Source organism: Empidonax traillii, unplaced genomic scaffold (genome assembly GCF_003031625.1).
Source record: "Empidonax traillii isolate 1590-97213 ecotype Southwest subspecies unplaced genomic scaffold, ASM303162v1 scaffold904:size330812, whole genome shotgun sequence".
Lineage (NCBI taxonomy): Eukaryota > Metazoa > Chordata > Aves > Passeriformes > Tyrannidae > Empidonax > Empidonax traillii.
Window position 1 is genome coordinate 99,778 of NW_020956097.1, and position 17,224 is coordinate 117,001.

The 17,224-nt window shown below is 42.2% G+C and overlaps 1 protein-coding gene across 1 annotated transcript in view; it reads left to right on the top strand.

Moving 5' to 3' along the window:
- The first annotated feature begins 1,043 nt into the window (after positions 1-1,043).
- Positions 1,044-17,224, top strand: part of TRAK1 (trafficking kinesin protein 1) — a 128,882-nt gene continuing 112,701 nt past the window's right edge. Inside the window, exon 1 of the mRNA XM_027902738.1 lies at positions 1,044-1,089. The gene's annotated coding sequence lies outside the window, so the exon portion shown is untranslated. The remainder of the gene's footprint in view (positions 1,090-17,224) is intronic.

Here is a 17,224-nt window from a genome sequence, read left to right on the forward strand (position 1 = left end):
ATACAGGAACATGTCCAGGTGGGTTTTGAATGTCTCCAGAGAGGGAGACCCCACAACCTACCTGGGCAGCCTGTTCCACTGCTTTGCCACACTCAACGTAAAGTTTTTCCTCACGTTGAAGTGAAGCTTCTTGTGTTTTAGTTTATGGCCGTTGCTCCTCGTCCTGTTGCTGGGCACCACCAAAAACAGCGAAAAAGAAACTGGACTGAAGCTTTTCTCTGTAGATGGGACAATAAATCTTTTCCTTTGGGGGATTGATTTTCTGGTGTTTAACACATCCTGCATTCGTTCTTGCCCCCTCCGCCTTCCCAACGGGACCAGGTCCGCTTGGCGCGGCCCGGGAGCCGGAGGAGCAGTGCCGGGTAGCGCTGCCCGCGGCCCCCTCGGGCGGGACCGCAACAGCGACAAACCTCTCCCGCAGCGGAGATCCCCCTGCCCCCCTCTCGCCCGGCCCGTCCCGCGGCAGGAGGCCGGTTGCCGGGCGACACTCAGCCCCTCCTCCGCGGCAGGGCTGGGCCATGAGGTAATGGCCTCCGGGGGGCGGGAAAGGGAGCGCTGCGATTACCGAGCCAGCGGCCGCCGAGGTGGCCGCCGGCGGCATTCCCTGCCTCCCGCCCCTTCCTGCTGCCCCGCCGGCGGCGGGCGGCGCCGCAGCCCCCGAGGTGTTCGAGCCGCCCCGCCTCCGGAGGAGGCTGCGCGGCCCGAGCAGCCCCGCGGCCGGCAAAGGCGGAGAAGAAGCGGCCGCAGCCGCCCCACGTGTGCTGCCGCCCGGCGGGAGGGCTCCGCAGCGGTCCCCGGGCGCCGCCGGAGAGCGGGGAGCTGGAGCGGCAGCGGCCCGGCCGGAGAGCCCCGGGAGGAGGGCACATGAGGCGCCGGCAGGAGGAGGGAGAAGCAGCAGCAGCAGCCGGCCAGCCACTGCAGCCCCTGCGCTCTGCCCGCTCCGCACGCCGCGGCCTCTCAGCGGCGCGGGCCGGGGGCGAGCCGTAAGGGGGGAAGCAGCCCGGAGGTGGCCGCCGCCGGCAGCGCGGCTCCCCCGGCCCGCGGGGGCGCCGCCGCCCGCGCCCCGCCGCCCGGGGGGCCCGGAGCGGGGTGAGTGCGCGGCGGGGGCGGCGGGAACGATGCGGGGCGGGCGCGGCGCGGGCAGGGATGCTCCGCGGGAACCGGCGCGGCCGCCTCTGCCCCCGCTCGCCCCCAGGTGGGCGAGCGGTGCGGGGGGCGGCGGGGGCTCCGGCGGCCGCGGTGCGCGGGGAGAGGCCTGCGGCGTTCGCCGGGCAGCGAAACGAGTGGGTGAGCAAGGTGCAGCCGCTCCTCCTCCTCGGGCCCCTCGACCTTCACAGCCGGCTGGCTCGGGGGCGGGCGCTGCGCCGGTCTCTGCTGCCTGCGCTCTTTTTGTCCCCTTCCGCCCCCTCGAAGGAAAGAGACAGATGGGTGTAATTGTGTACCGAAGGTCAAGGATCGCTTCAAAATTGTGCCTCTGAATTATTTGCAGGTAAACTGCTGCTGTTGTCACTTAGAAGGACCCCCGTGTGCAGAGCTAGCTTTCCTAGCCATCGCGGGGGGACCTGTAAATACTGACTCGGTTTCTTCAGCGCTGGCGATTATGGATAGCTTTTGGCAGTATTCCACTATTAAAATGACTAAAATATTCCATTGTAGCTGTTAGCAAGTTTGAGATCTTACTGTCTGCTTTGGTTTGCAGCTGACGATTTTGAACCTTCATTTTTAGATGAGCTTATTTTCAGGTAAAATTAGGGAATAGTAGGAAATGTCCAAAAAAAAGAACATTTGTTAAAGGGTGAGAACCCAGGCTTCATGTTCTCCCCTCTCTCTGACTTTGGGAGAAAGTCTCCGTGTGGACACTTTTTTCTGCCTTGCAATCTGTAACCTTATTTGAACCTTTCAGTCCTGTGAGATTAAATCGTGGGTGTAATGGTTTTTGCAATCAGGAAAGCAACAGCAAAAAAAAAAAACAAACAAAAAAAACCCAAAACAAAACCCAAAACAAACCCAACAAAACAAAAACAAACAACAGTTAGGATGACCAGTTTGCCATATGTGCGTGTTTTACTGCTGTGTGTTACACAGTTGCATGTACTGTAAGCATTGCTTTGGCTTTTGCCCCTGCTGGAACTGATCCGTGTTTAAACATTAGGGCTCTTTCGGAGTTACCATAAGAAGCCTGGAGGAGGGAGTGTTGTCTCCAAGCCCAGGGACCATATTCACAAAGCTGTGCTTTCTCTGAGTCACTGTAACCAGTTTTAACTGAGCCAGAGCAACCTGTGATGACAATAAGAAAATTATATTAAGCCATGATTATAGGTTACTTCTCTGTTTTTACAATGAGCATCATTATAAGGGAGGAAAACCAGAATGGTAAAAATGCTGATGGAAGGCAAGAGCTTTCAGCTTTTAATGTTAGTGAGTGAAGGACCAGATGGCTGTATGAATAGATAAAGTGGATAGAACTTAAATTTCTTTGAAGTAAAGCAAAAGTTTCTGTCAGTTGCATGAATGAACTCCCACTTGCCAGCGGATTTAACTGCATGATGGATGACAGTAGTGGAAAGAAGTAGGATCTGTCTGGATCTAGTGCAAAAAAAAAAAACAAAACAAAAAAAAACACCTAACCAGACAAAAATCTTCCATTCAATTCATCTTTTGTTCAGTTATGAACAAAAAGTTCCTGAGAGAACTTGGTGCCTGTTCTAGAGCACTGGGTAGCACACCAGTATGCTGAAGAAGCATTAATATGATTAGGCACATACATTTATACATGTGCTATTCCATGTTTGATTCGTGTATGCATAAAATCTCAGTGCAGTATCAAGTTGTTGCTGCTGCCTCTGAGCTCTGACTAGTTTAATCCAAGTCCTGACTAATGAAGCAGTACCAGCATGTCACGTGCAAGTTTTACCATGTGTATTTATGGACTTTACCTTGGCACTCTGTCAGTTTGTTGAACACAGGTGAGAGTTGGTGAGAGTAAGTGAACTTGCATGTACCAGAGAGTAAGATCAGATTGGAAAGATTTACCTGGAAGTGTTGGGAACTCCTCTTGTTCCTCTCTGCTGCAGCTCATGCCTGAGCTCCTTGATGCTTCACACATTCTGTCTCCTGTAACAGATTACCAGCTGCTTTTGTAGAAGTAATTTGATCCTAATCTTTCCATGCGCTCTAAGGATTTTATTTATACTCTAGCCAATCTACTTTGGGATAGAATAATGAGATTAGTATCGCAGAAATTAGTTCAGGTTAAATATTTTTGCTATATATGTGTGCTTGATCAATACTATTGTTTCTTACTGTTGTCGTTATAATGCTGAAAAGGAAAAATGCTAAAAGTTCCCACTGTATCTGCTGTGAAAGACTGCAAGAAACTTATTTTTTTTTCCCAAATATCTCAGTAGAAAGAATTCTCAGAAGGAGTGCTATTGAGGCAGCATCTGCTGAAAGCTGCTTTCTAAAAGCTGTGCATGTTTTTCTTTGTAACAATGTCCTATGTCGCTTAAAATTTTCCTTGGGAGAGGAGAGATAATTAAGGGGGTGAGCAGTGTATGAGTTGTATTTGTTTGAAATATATTTCTTTCCTTGATCCTTAATATTTTCTCAATTTCCAGAACAGGGGTGGTTTAGTACTCCTTCTGCTAGAAACAGAAGTAGCATCTGTGGGACATAATTTGTTTTGAGTTGTCTGCATGTAGTGCTTTTTTAGTGATATTCAAGTCAAAGTTGGTGGAGTGTTTCTTATTAGTTTGCAGAAAATTGTGTGTTCTTTGTTTACAATTTTGAAATGATATCTTTCCCTATGCCTTAGGAAAAATGAGTACCTCCTCTAACAGGTCTCCATTATTAGGCCGGGCACTTAATCGGTGTATTTTTGAATAACCCCATTTTAACTCTTACAAAACTCCTGTTTGGTTTCACGGAGTGCTTATTTCACAGTACTTCCTTATTACTGCAAGAACAGACAGACTGGTATGACTGGTCTGTAGCTATCGGAAGTCCTGATAGCTATAATATGGAATTAGCAGGTGCGTTTTAGCCTGTTGGTCAGAGAAATGTTGTTGATAGGCAGGCTGTTTTAATTAGATCTGTTTTCATTTTGAACTATTCCTTTTCTCCAGATGTGCGTGGCAGCTCTGTCTCTGAAGGAAGCTTGGTGTTGCCACCAAGATCAAGGTTAAAGAGTAAATACACTTGAATTGCATGTAAAGTGACCAAAGGCATACTGACATCTTCCCATGTGGGGGTCATGTTGTTCCTGTTTCTGGTGGGAATGAGATTGTCACTTATGTGCTGCATAAGGGGCTATGAACTGGCAGATTCCAGTAGTGACTGCACACCAAGTGGCTTTCAGAGTTACTGTAAAAACATAGTAAGTAGAACTGCTTTCTAGTTTTCTAGTCACTGAATGCCAGCGATTGCATGTCAGTTGTAGGCAGCTCAGTTAATGTACGAAGCTGTGTAATGCTGGAACTGTAAAACTGCTCTGTGATCTGCAAGGCCTGGGCTGTCAAGGTATGTTTCTCTGGTCACTTTTTGTATCATTAAAACTACTTGAGCAATGCCCTTGCCACCTTGGAATGCTGCACCAGTATGGAGGGTTCAATTTCGTGGATTCAGTTGTGGGATCAGTGCTACTTGGAGAGATAAAAATCTTGAGAATGAACTTCCTGTTAACATAGGCCTTCCAAGATACCAGTTGGTGTCTGAGTCAAAGCCTTCCTGCTTACTCTGTGGTTTGACTGAGATAGCTGCAAGTTTACAAGCACTTATTTTACTTTGTAGTGAGTAATGTGATGTCTCCTAAATAAATTTTGGGAGTTCACTGCTACTATTCTTTGTCTAAAACTGCCCTTTATTTGAACTTTGATTCATCAATATTTCTGTTTTTATTGGAGTCTATTGATTATGGTGCAAAAAGTCATGCTATATAGTCATCCTGCTTATGGTTGACCAGCTAAGAGGCTTATTGATAGCACAAACAGATTAGCTCTGAGATAATTCTTAGATTCAATTATGTTGGCAGACTTGCTTTAGTTAAATCGGTGTGTGGCTGTACTGGAGTCAATTCTTTGCCTTATCCTACAGCTCCTCTGGATGGGATTGTTTAACCTTGCTATCTATTAGATGCTGAAAACCCAAATGACACTGCTGTTCTCCAGCTGTTGTATTTCCTTGGGTGCATTTTTGTTAACTATTCCGATTAATATGTTAGAGCCCTGCTGTTTTTGACTTGCATTTATAGCAGAAGTTCAGAACATTGCAGCAGTCAGAGGACAAGAAAGAAGGAAGGAAATGTGAGAAGAGCTTGGTTTAGAAGTTCTTGCAAAGTTTCATTATTGGCTTTTTTAAACATTAGACCATGTTGCTGCCCAGCAGAACAATTTTTCCGATGGCAACGGATTCCCTCTTATATCCCCTTCTATTTTATCCCCTTCCCAGGTGCTGGGAACTGAGTCCTTGACTCAGACTTTTAAGGTTAATTTTCAATCAGATTGTCTGTTCTCTGGGCAGCTGAGCAGCTGTTAGCAGTGAGGCAGAGGAAGTAATAGTAGTAAGTGGATGAGACTTTGGTGTCAGGAGAGAAAGTCTACAGTGAACATAAGCTGAATTTGAAACTGCTGCAATCCAAGCTCCAATATAACCAACACTGGTTGTGTGTTGGTAGATGAGATGCTGATGCTGAGACAATAACCTACTGCATATTTATGTGCTTGTGGTGTGTCCTGGACTTCCAGCACCTGTGTGACCAGAAGAGAGAAATACTGAGTAATTGCTGTTCTTAGGCTGTACACAGACATTGTCCTTTATGATAGCAAACGAGAATATCCGTAAGAATAAATTTGGATATTTTCAGTTTGGTAACTTTTGGTTCAGTTTGCATTTCTGAGTGTTCTTTACCTGAGCAAGATGCCCACAAATTGAAGTCTTTATTTTGAATAACACAATCCTCAAAGCTTAATATGTAAACCAGTATGATTTTAGTTTTATAATCTAAAATATTTATTTATATTTATCTGCATAGTCTATATTATATATTTTGCAATAGCTTTCCCTTTTTAAAACTCGTACAAAATCAGGATAGCTTTTTTTCTCTTTGCAATTTGTAACATCAACAGGTAAATGTTTTTCTTCGTAGACTGTAAGACCAGCCAAAACTATGCACTTCTTCTGTGTGTGCTTATAGTCACTCTGGGGACAAATTATCCAGGTGTTTTTCATTAAATGTTGCTCTTCTAGTAAAATAATCGTATGAAAATAGCTCATACTTTTTAATCATTTTTTTTAACTTCTCTTATATGATGCGTTCTGAAGGCTTTGAAAAGTAGAAGCGAGAGGTTTTAAGTCTTAATAAATATACATTTGTTTTTCTCTACTGCTTTTGATTTATGAATCTCTTGTAACTTTGCAGGGGGACCTAAAAATTCCTAGAAGTTTTAATGTGTATTAAAACAGGTAAAGGATCTTTCCTTGCTTCTGTTTTGTAGACCCCTTAAGGAAATCAGTGAATGCCAGGATGAAAATTATTAGTATAGAGCAAAAATGCAAAAACCGGAAATACAAAGTGATTACAAGTTTGTATTTTTTGAATTTTGCAGGCAATGTGTTGTAAAAGAATGAAGTAGAATTCATGATCCCATATGAAGGTATGAGCTCTGTAGGAAGGGTGCCACTTTGTGTTTGGTGGATCAAAGCATGGTGAAGGTGGGAAGGGATTTCTGGAGGTAATCGGGTCCAACCTCCCTGCTGAAGGAGGGTCATCCTAGAGCACACTGCAGACTGCACATGTCTGTGTCCCAGCAGCTTCTGAATATCTCCAAAGGTGGAAACTTCACTGCTTCTCTGGGCAACTTCTACCAGTGCCTGGTCACCCTCACAGATTAAAGGTGTTTCTGGATGTTCAGAGGGAACTGCCTGGGTTTCAGGTTGCACCTATCTCCTCTGATCCTGTCACTGGCCATCACTGAAAAGAGCCTGGCTCTGTCCTCTGTGCACCCTCTCTGCAGGTATTTGTGCACACCGATGAGATATCCCCGATCCTTCTCATCTCCAGCTGATCAGTCCTAGCTCTCTCAGCCTCTCCTCATAAGAGAAATGCTCTGGTCTCCCTTCTTTGTGTAAATAGCCATTCACTGTACTCTCTCCGGTATGTCCATCTTTCTCCTGTACTGGAGAGCCCAGAACTGGACACAGAACCCAAGGTGTGGCCTCACAAGTGCCAAGTAGAGGGGGAGGGGTCACCTCTCTCATTCAGTTTCCCAGTTAAAGGAAAAAATGTATGACCCCCCTGCTCCGCTACGTAATAATTCCAATGCTTCAAACAAAACACGGAAAAACTGCTTATCATTAGTTTTCAATGAAGTTTAAAATAATGCTGTGTTGTCCCATCTTTTAATAGAAACCAAAGGTTAGGAAAATACTCATGCAGTGGAAACATTTATAGTCTAGAAGGGAAGAATGAAAACTGGATACGTTGAATTAGTTACATGCGCCTCTTTGGAGACCTTAGTTGATTGCTGTGGAGTGGAATCAATCAGTGCACTTTTGTATTATATGTCGACATGAATTCTAAATTTCATCCTTTGAATGGTAGGTGCTGCTAATGTCGTATTTGACTCTAATTTCCTGCAGATCAGGACCCTGCATGAATTAAGGTCTGACAGCAGCCATAACTTCGTGTCCTAAAGAACACTGAAATGCAATTTTGTTTCAAGAGAGGTTTTTTTAGAAGTCACACCTATATCCGCTGCTTGTGGGAAATAAAGACTTTTACACTTACTGTCCTCTTAATTGTTTACTGAAGTGGAGTTTTTGTTACTAACAAAATTTCTGTCCCAGAAAGCCTAGTTTCACTATCAGATGCTGCACATTTGCATGCTTTGCAAGGAAGCACCAGCCACTCCTCTGCAGTAAGCAGAAACCTTGCAGTTCAAATCTGTGCAAACCTATTCCCCACTGATACCTGTAAAATTATCAGAACTGGAAGACATTGGAATAATGTCCTTAGACTGTCCTTTAAACCTGTCTTAAACAAAATTTCTTCGCAGCCACGTCTGATCATACTGGCTGTTTCTGAGGAGGTATTAAGCATTCTTGATGTAAAGTGTTGAGGAGCAAATCAGTCTTTCTGGTAACATGATTTCTTATGATAGATCTTCTGTAGTCACAAACTGTACTGCCTTCAGAAAGGAATGGTAGGCTTCTGCTGTATTTGGGCAATACTGCAGCAATGATCACTTCGAGAAATTTATGGAGGGGGTGTTTACCAAAAACATTACCTTCTTGGAGCCTTTGGTCCTGTAATGAATTATGCAAACCTGCATGTGTGAAGGTCATAGCAAGATCAGACCTTTATGGCTGGATTTCCTGAGAGTCGGGTGGTAAATGAGCATGCTACAGCTTAACCCAGTGATTTGTGACTGACCTGAGAGCCACAGATTTCGAATATAAGGCAATCTCAATTGAAAGTGCTTTTTCAGATTGTCTGAAATGTTTATAACCTTTGATTACTTGTATATTTGTTTACTAGAATTTTACTCGGCAATAGCTTTCTTGAAAGCTGTATTTTGGCAAGACATCAAAAGCTTTTAGAATGAAAAATCTGAGAAAGGTTAAATATTGCACTTTTCTGGCAGAGTACTTTGTCCCAAAGTCCAAAGAGCTCTCTATTGTCATGCTATTGGTTGTTTGTCATGCTATCACTTTTTCTGCAGAGGACATTGATCTCTCCATGACATTCACTTGTACTGCTTTTACCTACTAAATGAGATTTCATTTGGGAACTGTTGTACCTCAGGCAAATGCAACTTTCCTAAATACTTTGCCCTTTTGCATTGCAAAAGCTGCAAAACATTCAATATGAACTTCTAATGAACTGAGTTTGTTTGAGCATTCACGGGTCACAAAAATCAGTCTTCTGTTACTTTGCAATGGGTGAAGGGGGGCAGCAAGATCAAAACATTTGACTGAGGTAATTCTGGAATTGGTGCCAGTACTAGAATAAATCCAGTTCTTGTGAGTCTCTCTTAAAAGACTGTCACTCTCTTGAGATCAATGGATTGGCACACTCTGTAGCTATTTAGAACCTGACGGGGTATGTGAAATAGGTAACCACCTCAGTAGACACGTGTGCTACACCTGCACCTTTTCCCCCTACATGACTAAGGTTGTTAGTGTACATTGTTAGTCCTCTTAGAAAAGGAAAACTCCAGGTGGGCCAGAAGACTCCTTTCCCTGAAGAGTTATGACTTGGTCAAGTAATTTGTATGCATTTTACAGAAATTTTAAATACACGTCTGGCAGAAGGGTTGTGCAGGATAAGACAGTGCTACTATTGCAATCGCCACTTTAGTGGTATTTATGTTCTTTTTACCTTCAGTAAAACTGATAGACTATTAATCTAATCCTAAAGCATTGCTTTGAAGAAGATCAGCATTCAAAAGTGGAGTCAGGGATTTCACAGGCTGGGAACAGAGCACTTCCAAGACACACAGTCATCTCGCTTTGCTCGCTGGTGAATGTTCAAGATAAGTCAGAGTCTCGGTTTCTTGAGCCTAACTTAGTAACATCCGCCCTCCAAGAGTAAACACTGCACCCTTTTGTACTATTTATCAACTTTCAGAGGACACCTGCTGTATGTTGACATAAAGGAAAAAAATGGAAGGTTTTCTTATTGGTGTCCCTCTGTACTATTATACTGAATAACAGGAAAGAGAGGAGGGAAATATGATTTTTGTCTTGAAAAAAAGGACAGGAATCTTTTCTGGTTTGTTCCTGGGGGTATTTCTGTCTTTAAAAAAAAAAAAAAAAAAAAACAGAAAAAAAAAATTAGGTAAGTCTTTTGTGGATCAAAGCTGACCTTTCTTCCTTTCAACCAACTAATAATGGATTATTACAGACTAAATGGATTATTTCTTGGATTTGTAAATCTAGCACAGTGCTGCTCTTCTGGCAGGCATGAATTGAGCAAGAACAAAACTGTTTCTTGGCTTTTCTGTTGTCAGTCAGCTTCCTACAGCTATTGAATTGGTCTGGGCAAACAAACCTCATCTCTCTGTAACTGCAGAGAAGGCCTTTGCTGTTCAGTCTTGCGTTAGTCCTTGTGTAGGATCTGTAAATTCTGGCCCTGTGCACTCACCTAGTGTTTCCCTCACCCCTCTGGTGTCACGATTAAGCGCACACACACACACCAGTTAGTGGAAGTATTGGTGGTTTGAGACCCACCAGAGATTGCTGTTCTCATGGCAGTGAAGCTTGAAAAGATAGCATTACAACACCAATATTTGAAAATCCTCACAGCTGAAACCAACACAGTGCCTTGGTTTAGTGGTTTTACTCCGCCATCCCCATGGCTTAACCTTTCCAATCAGGTTGCATTCCTGATCACATTGAGGTGGAGTGGTAGAAGAACCAGTGTCTCTGGGAGGAAAAAGAAGTGACAGGGATATGTGGCTTCAGTGTAAGTGTGCAGTAGGGTGAGAGTGTGTTCTCAGGACAGCCTACACTAATATTAGCTGGAGGTGGTTGGGAAAGTGTGTGCCTGAAGGCTCTGATTTTACAGGCAGATTAACCTGGTCTCACAGTTTGCCATCTCTGGTGGGAATAGTCCTGCCTTGTCACTAGCTGTGTGTTGTACTGCTTTGTCCACAGATCTTTCATACTGACTTAACCACTGGGAAATAAGCCAGGGAGGCAAACATGGTTTGAAAAACTTGTTTTGTTTCTTTGAGTTTAGTTTTTTACTAGTTTGTCTTTGTCAGGGAGTTAGATGAAGAGTGGAAATGGCACAAAGGCAATGCAGGAATACGCAGGCAAGGCCAATTGGTGTTTAATTTTGCTTTAGTGTATATACCACACCTTGTATTTAACATACGTGCACTGGGTTATATAGGTGTCTGTAAAAATAACAGTTAATGTTATCGAAATTGTATGATTTGTTAGTTATGTGGGAGTTTTTGTTTTGTGGTTTGTTGGAGTCTTTTTTGTTTTGTTTTGGGTATTTTTTATTTGTATGTTTTTAAATACAAGAAAGCTGCCAACGTCATTTTAGTAATCTTGATTAGCAGAATTGCATGGGGAGGATTGTTTCTGTTATCTGGTAAATTAGCACTAATTACCTTGTCAAGAAGGCTGAGAGGAAATTCCTAAATGCACCTAGGAGCAAGCCTATTGTTTTGATCCTATGACCAGCTGGAATAACTTGGAGATAAAGATATGATATAATGTTGTAGCAGAAGAAATGAGTAAGAGGAAATAGGAGGGGCTGCACAGTCAGGAAAATGATCAGTTTGTAACATGACTTGTTGTAGCAGATGTACTTCTGTGTTCTCTTCTTTGTTCCTCAGATCCTTCCTGGAGAAGGTAAGCAACCTGCAATTATAATGTTGGCAATGCAAGTTTTGGGGGTGTTTTTCTTAATTAGCAAATCCTTATGACTGAACAGCGATAAAATACTTATTAAGATGTCAGGAAAGCATGAACAGGGCCTCTAGCTCTGATGTGAATCCTACAACAGGTAATTAAATTCTCTTCTGAATGGGAACTGGTGGTTCCTGATTGTCCTGATTTCTAACTGGAAACTACTGTTTGTTTTGTGATAGAAAACATATACAGCTGTGTGCCAACTTGTAACTCGGTATATGTGAAGATAAAGAATGGACTTTGGGAGGGACTGTTTTGGACAACGTATTGTTCAATGTTATTTTCAGTTAACCACCAGAAAAGTGAAAGGATTTTTGGATTTCAGTATAATAAAGCATTTTTTTTTCTTTAAGGGCACTGAAGACATTTGCAAGCATCTTTTATGAATTCTGACATTTTGGCAAATCTTTTGTCTCCCCGTTTTTTGGGTTTGGTTTTTGTGTTTTTTTGTTTGTTTGTTTTGTTGGGTTTTTTAAGCATTCTTTTTCTTTGACTTTGTGTTGTATATCAAGTATTACAGAGTTTCCTTTATTCCACAGTTAAGAGCTCCAAGAGAGGAATTTTTCCTTTTTCTTTCTTTTTTTTTTTTCCCTTCAAGCTTTAAGTTAATGCTTTATAAAGTTCTTGGTATCAAGAGAATTCGAAAGAGAAAAATTAGCAAACAAGATTAAATGGAAATGATAAAATGCATGTGAGTTCTTAGTTAGGATTTAGCTATTAAAGAAAACCCAAATAATTAGTTTCTAGATTTCTTTTCTAAATATTTTTTTCACAAAACTTACCAGGAAAATGCTGTGGTGGCCAAAAGAAGTTATGCCACCTAACTGTTTTGCACGTCTAACAAACACTTCATGAAGTACCTGTTAAAACTGACCTAAAAATGGATATTTCTGAACTAGAGGATTCAGTAAGATTTTGGAGAATAGATTTTAATAGAAGTTGGAATGATATTTGCAGATGTAAAAGCCTATCAATTATGAGAAGCAGAATATAGCCTTGTAACTCAGGAATGGTTCCTTGATTGAAGTCCAAACCACGAAGATGTGGAATATTGATTTTTAAGGGGTTGGTTGGTTCCTTACTTTTCGTATCTTGAGGGTTATCTTTGCTTTTTTTGGGGGAAAGAATTGCAGGAGACAAGACAATGAGTGTAGATTTAGCATAGTTTGGTATTTACAGTAGAGTCCCAAGGGTTAAACATGGTGCTTTTTTGTGCCAAGATCCCCCTTAGCCTGCCTGAAGAGAAAAAGGTGGAGAAGGAGAAAGGAATACAGTGATTGGGTGGTCGGGTGTGTTTTGAGGGTGAGGGAGTAGAATTTTGAAGGATCTACTACATTACAAGACATGATGTTTGGTCCAAAATGGCCAGTATTGTGTCTTGGGAGCCTCTATTGACCTCTGAGTTTCTTACTTTTCAATTAAAAACAGAACAAAAAAAGCCTAAATCCACTGCTGTTGGATACAGTAGCACAACCTGGTGGTATGTACATTATGTCAGCTGTGGAGGTAGAAGAGCCTGGAATCCTTGACAGGGTCTGGAATCTTTGACACCTCAAATGTGTCTTTGAAGTACAGTCTCTTGGATCTTGTACTCTGCAATATAGGGACTGTGTCAAAATGTCAGCAGCTGCTTCCACATTTGTAGTGCTGACAATATGACCTTCAGGTTAAGAGAGCTCACTGATGTCTGCCCAGTGTATGTTTGCTTTACCCTGTTTGGACCTTTTGGAATTGCATACTTGCAAATGATCACAAAGCATGAAATAACTGTCTTCTGCACTTGCAAGTGGCTCTTTTAACACTTAAGCGCTGATGCTTCCCTTTTTTCATTGTGCCCCGGGGTAAGATACTTTGTGGTAAAGTACATGTGCAACTTAGACCAGATGAAGGTAGGAAAGGAGCAAAAATGTATCACTTGGCGACACTGACACTGAACTTGGACTAGTTACCATTTGCACCTAGAAGGGTGGGTTTGCAAATGGAGGAGTTTGCTTGGGAGGTGTTGTAAACAAGAGGGCAGATTTAGTCTGTTAACCTGTTTCAGCTCAGTGCTGGTAACTGCAGCTGAGCATAGTGGTGTCGTCTTGGGTATTTTGTCCAAGTTTTGCTTCTTGTATAGGGCGTATGCCCAACTCAGTACAAAGTTGCACTAATGTGAGTGTGCTATCCACTTTTGTTAACTCTTCTTTGATACTTATTTAAGATGGAGATATTACAAGAATTAGAGATAGTGATATATGTAATTATTACATGTTATGCGCTTCAAGGGTTTGTTACTCTTTGAGCTAAGTTTAGCTAAATCACTTTCACTGGAGCCTATCACCTCTTTATATAAATGCTAACTGGCATAAATCAAACTGTAACTCTGAACATTAAGGGTGTGTAAAGTAGGGGACTGTCTCATTAACCAAGCTGTGTTGTGGTTTGGAAGGCCTCTAGTCTACTTAATAACTTTTTGTGCCTGAGATCTGATGTTATTTATGAGCTCTGTGATTAGTTTATCATGTTATAACAGCTCCCCCATCCACCCCCAATCTTCTACAGACTGTGTGCAGCAGTACTGTCAGAGGCATATTTCCAGAGAGAAGGGAATCAGGCCAAGCAGGAATTATTGCAGGTTGTGGTAACTGTGTCTGTCTGTGACTGTACTTTGCAGTTATACGTTTGCATTGTTTCTTTGTCCTCTGACAACCTTATTTGTCTTACACACAATTTGTCTTACACAGCTTCCTGAATAGAAAAATACAGGTTCTGTCAGGTCAGCTGCTTAATAAAGGCACATGTTTAAATACTCAGGAAGACAAAACTGTTTTCTGGATAAATTACAGATTGCTAAGGGGAAGGACGTAGCACGCAGATGGGCTAGAAAGCGTGCAGGTTAAGATTCCTGGCCTTTTCCTGATCAGCATCTTGATCTCATGAGCAGAGTAAGGCTGAGCACCTGTAAATTTATGAAGATATGGTTGTATTAAATGAAATAGTGAAGACAGCTTGGGTCTTTCTCTTTGAAGCATGGGACGTATCAACCCACTTCTAAGGACTCCTTGTCTTTACCTGCTTTCTGTCACCTGGGGCTTGGAGCTGCAGCCTGTAGCACCAGAGATAAAGGGAAATGAAGTTTGAGCCTCGAGCAAGTGAGGAGGAAAAATCTGGAGACAACAGCAGTTATGTGCCCACTCCAAGCCAGAAGCTAAGGGCTGAGTAACACAGGAGAACTTTGCAAATTGCTTGTGCCCCTGAGAGATCAGGCTTGTTTTGTGAACAGCAGCCTTTTCTGCCAAGTTGAGGGGAGTCATGTGTCTTATATGTAGTTACTGTATCTGTTACACAAGCAACAGCACAGCAACAGTCGACTTCTTTAGAGCGTCTGATGTCAAATTTATTTTTAAAAAGCAGTGTAATTCATTGCTGGTGCCAGCCCAGATATTTGCTACAGCCACTGTCAACACATGGGGCACAGCTGTTGCTGCCATCGCACAGTTAACTCCCCAGTTGCAGTGTAAGGTGGGAATGAAGCGGGTTTGCATTATTTTCGGTCAGAAATCTATGGTACACCCACATTAATACAGCTTTCTATAGGTAGTTGTGTTGTACAGTTCTTAGAATTAAGAATTCACCATCAAGCTGATGTTGTTTGCGGCTGTATCTTTTCTTTCAATAGAGGCTCTTTTGCTGCAGGTTTCTGTTTCCCCTCTGATATAGTTCTTGCTGATGTTTAGATTTTGTTTGAAAAGGTGGGACGATTTTCCTTGTTTCTTAAAATACACATTTATTCATAGTTAAGTCAGAAATAAGTGCATATGTGTAGTTTAATAGCCTGATTATGAGACTTGATTTAAAAATGCTACTTAAAATTTGCCTTGATCTTACAGCTCTGAGAGAAGTTATGGATCAGATAGAGGGCTAGTAGGAGGAGTAAGGCAGATAACTTATGCATGGCTGTAAGTAGGTTTGTCACAGCCAAATTGATTACTGTAACTGGTTTGGTCTAGTGTGTTTTCCTTTCTCAGACTTTGGTGCTTTTATACAAAACTAAAAAGTAACTTGCTCTGTATTTTCTTTTATTCCTTTGTTGTTCAGCGATGTGGTACAAATTAAGAGCGATTATCTGTTAAATGTCTCTTATTTTAAAGTGGGCCAACATTGTTGGACAGTGTGGGAATTTACAAAGTATTGCCTTTCTCTGCTTTTGGGTTTGTCTCCTGTCTCTCCCTCACGAGAAGTAAGAATGAAAACGTTTTCTGATGAGGATGTTAGTGTCACATTGGCATTTTAGATTAGTCAAATTAAATGGGTTGTTCTTGGAATTTGGAGCTCAGTCTGTTGTTACCGTGGATACAGCAATTTGCTCTGATAGCCACCTCTGTGCTTTGCTAGTGACTAAACATGGCTTTCATGGGCCCACCTCCACATGTTACATTAAATAATAAAGTGAACTTATGCCCACTGGCTACTGAAAGCCATCTCCTTTTTTTACAGATGAAACAGTAAAGGGGACAGAGTGTGGACTGGAGCGTAATGAAAGTCTCAGGCACCTCACCCCCATGCAAACATTGCTTGCTTTGTTCCCGCCTTCACACAGTTGCATCCTTTGGGCATGGGAAATCACAGACATTTCCCAAAAACATCTGTGGGACAGATACCTGTTAATACCCAATGCTGACTTTGTGTGAGCTAATACATATTTTCACATCCTGAGTTCCGTGCTCTTCTGCCTTTTTTTTTTTTTTCTCTTTGAAACATGGGTTTTCTCCTCTAAAACCCAGTGCTTTTAAACATGTTTAAAGGAAAGCTGGTAGAAATATCTGTTTGTAAGTCAACTAAATGGACAGGAATTAAAGTAGTCCATGAGTTTAGTGGGAGAAAAGAACCCAAACACCACCTCTGTAGTATAATTAAGTGCATTTAAACATTTTATGTGTCTAACCCCGGATCACTGCGATTTGCAGTTATTTGCTTGAGGAGCTTCATTTTATGGAATAAGGAGTGCTCTGATAAATTGGAATTTAATGAAAGGAGCGTGAGGAAATCCTAGGGGAATCCTATGGATTCAGTGACTGTTGAACGGCTTGAAATGCAAGGATTTCAACTTGCTTTCTGTGTTTGTTCTTTAGTGAAATGCAAATCAAGTTTAGAATGAATGGTGTCCAACCTTTGAGGTTTCTGCACTTTGCCTGAGTTGGGGGCCAGAGTCAGGAGTGGTCACATGAGTCTGTGCTGAGACCATTAGGCTGGGGACACCAGCTGTGCTATTATTAGGGGTTTTAAAGTCTGTGACAGATGTTCTTAGGCTCTCTTCCAGCCCCCACATATGGTGCAGTGGAATACATGGAAAAAGAAACGTCTTAGAAATTGTTTTTCCATGCAACAAACAGATTTTTTTTTTCCCCTCCCTCCCCCACCCCCCGCCATGTAGCTGGACAAGATATCTGTGTTAACTTCAGTGTATTAAAAATCAATCTGAAGTATTTGAATCAAGAACAAAAAGTGTGTTCATGTGAGAACAAATACAATTGCTTTGCTTGACAAGGAGGACTTGAGGGGTTAGCGAGGACTCAAGTTTGGAAGGGCATGTGTTTTGCCATTCACATTTTGTTTTCTATTTTCATTAACACCACTCTTCAGACAGGGCCCTTGTGGTGTTACTTTTTGTTTATGCATTTAATGCAAAGCTGTTCCTGCAAAGATTTTGAATGTTGTTGATGACACACAAGAGGAGATGTAATATACATAGAGCAAAGAGGTATTAATAACAAGATTAAAGTTTGCTGATTATGCCTGATTATGTTACGGTGATACA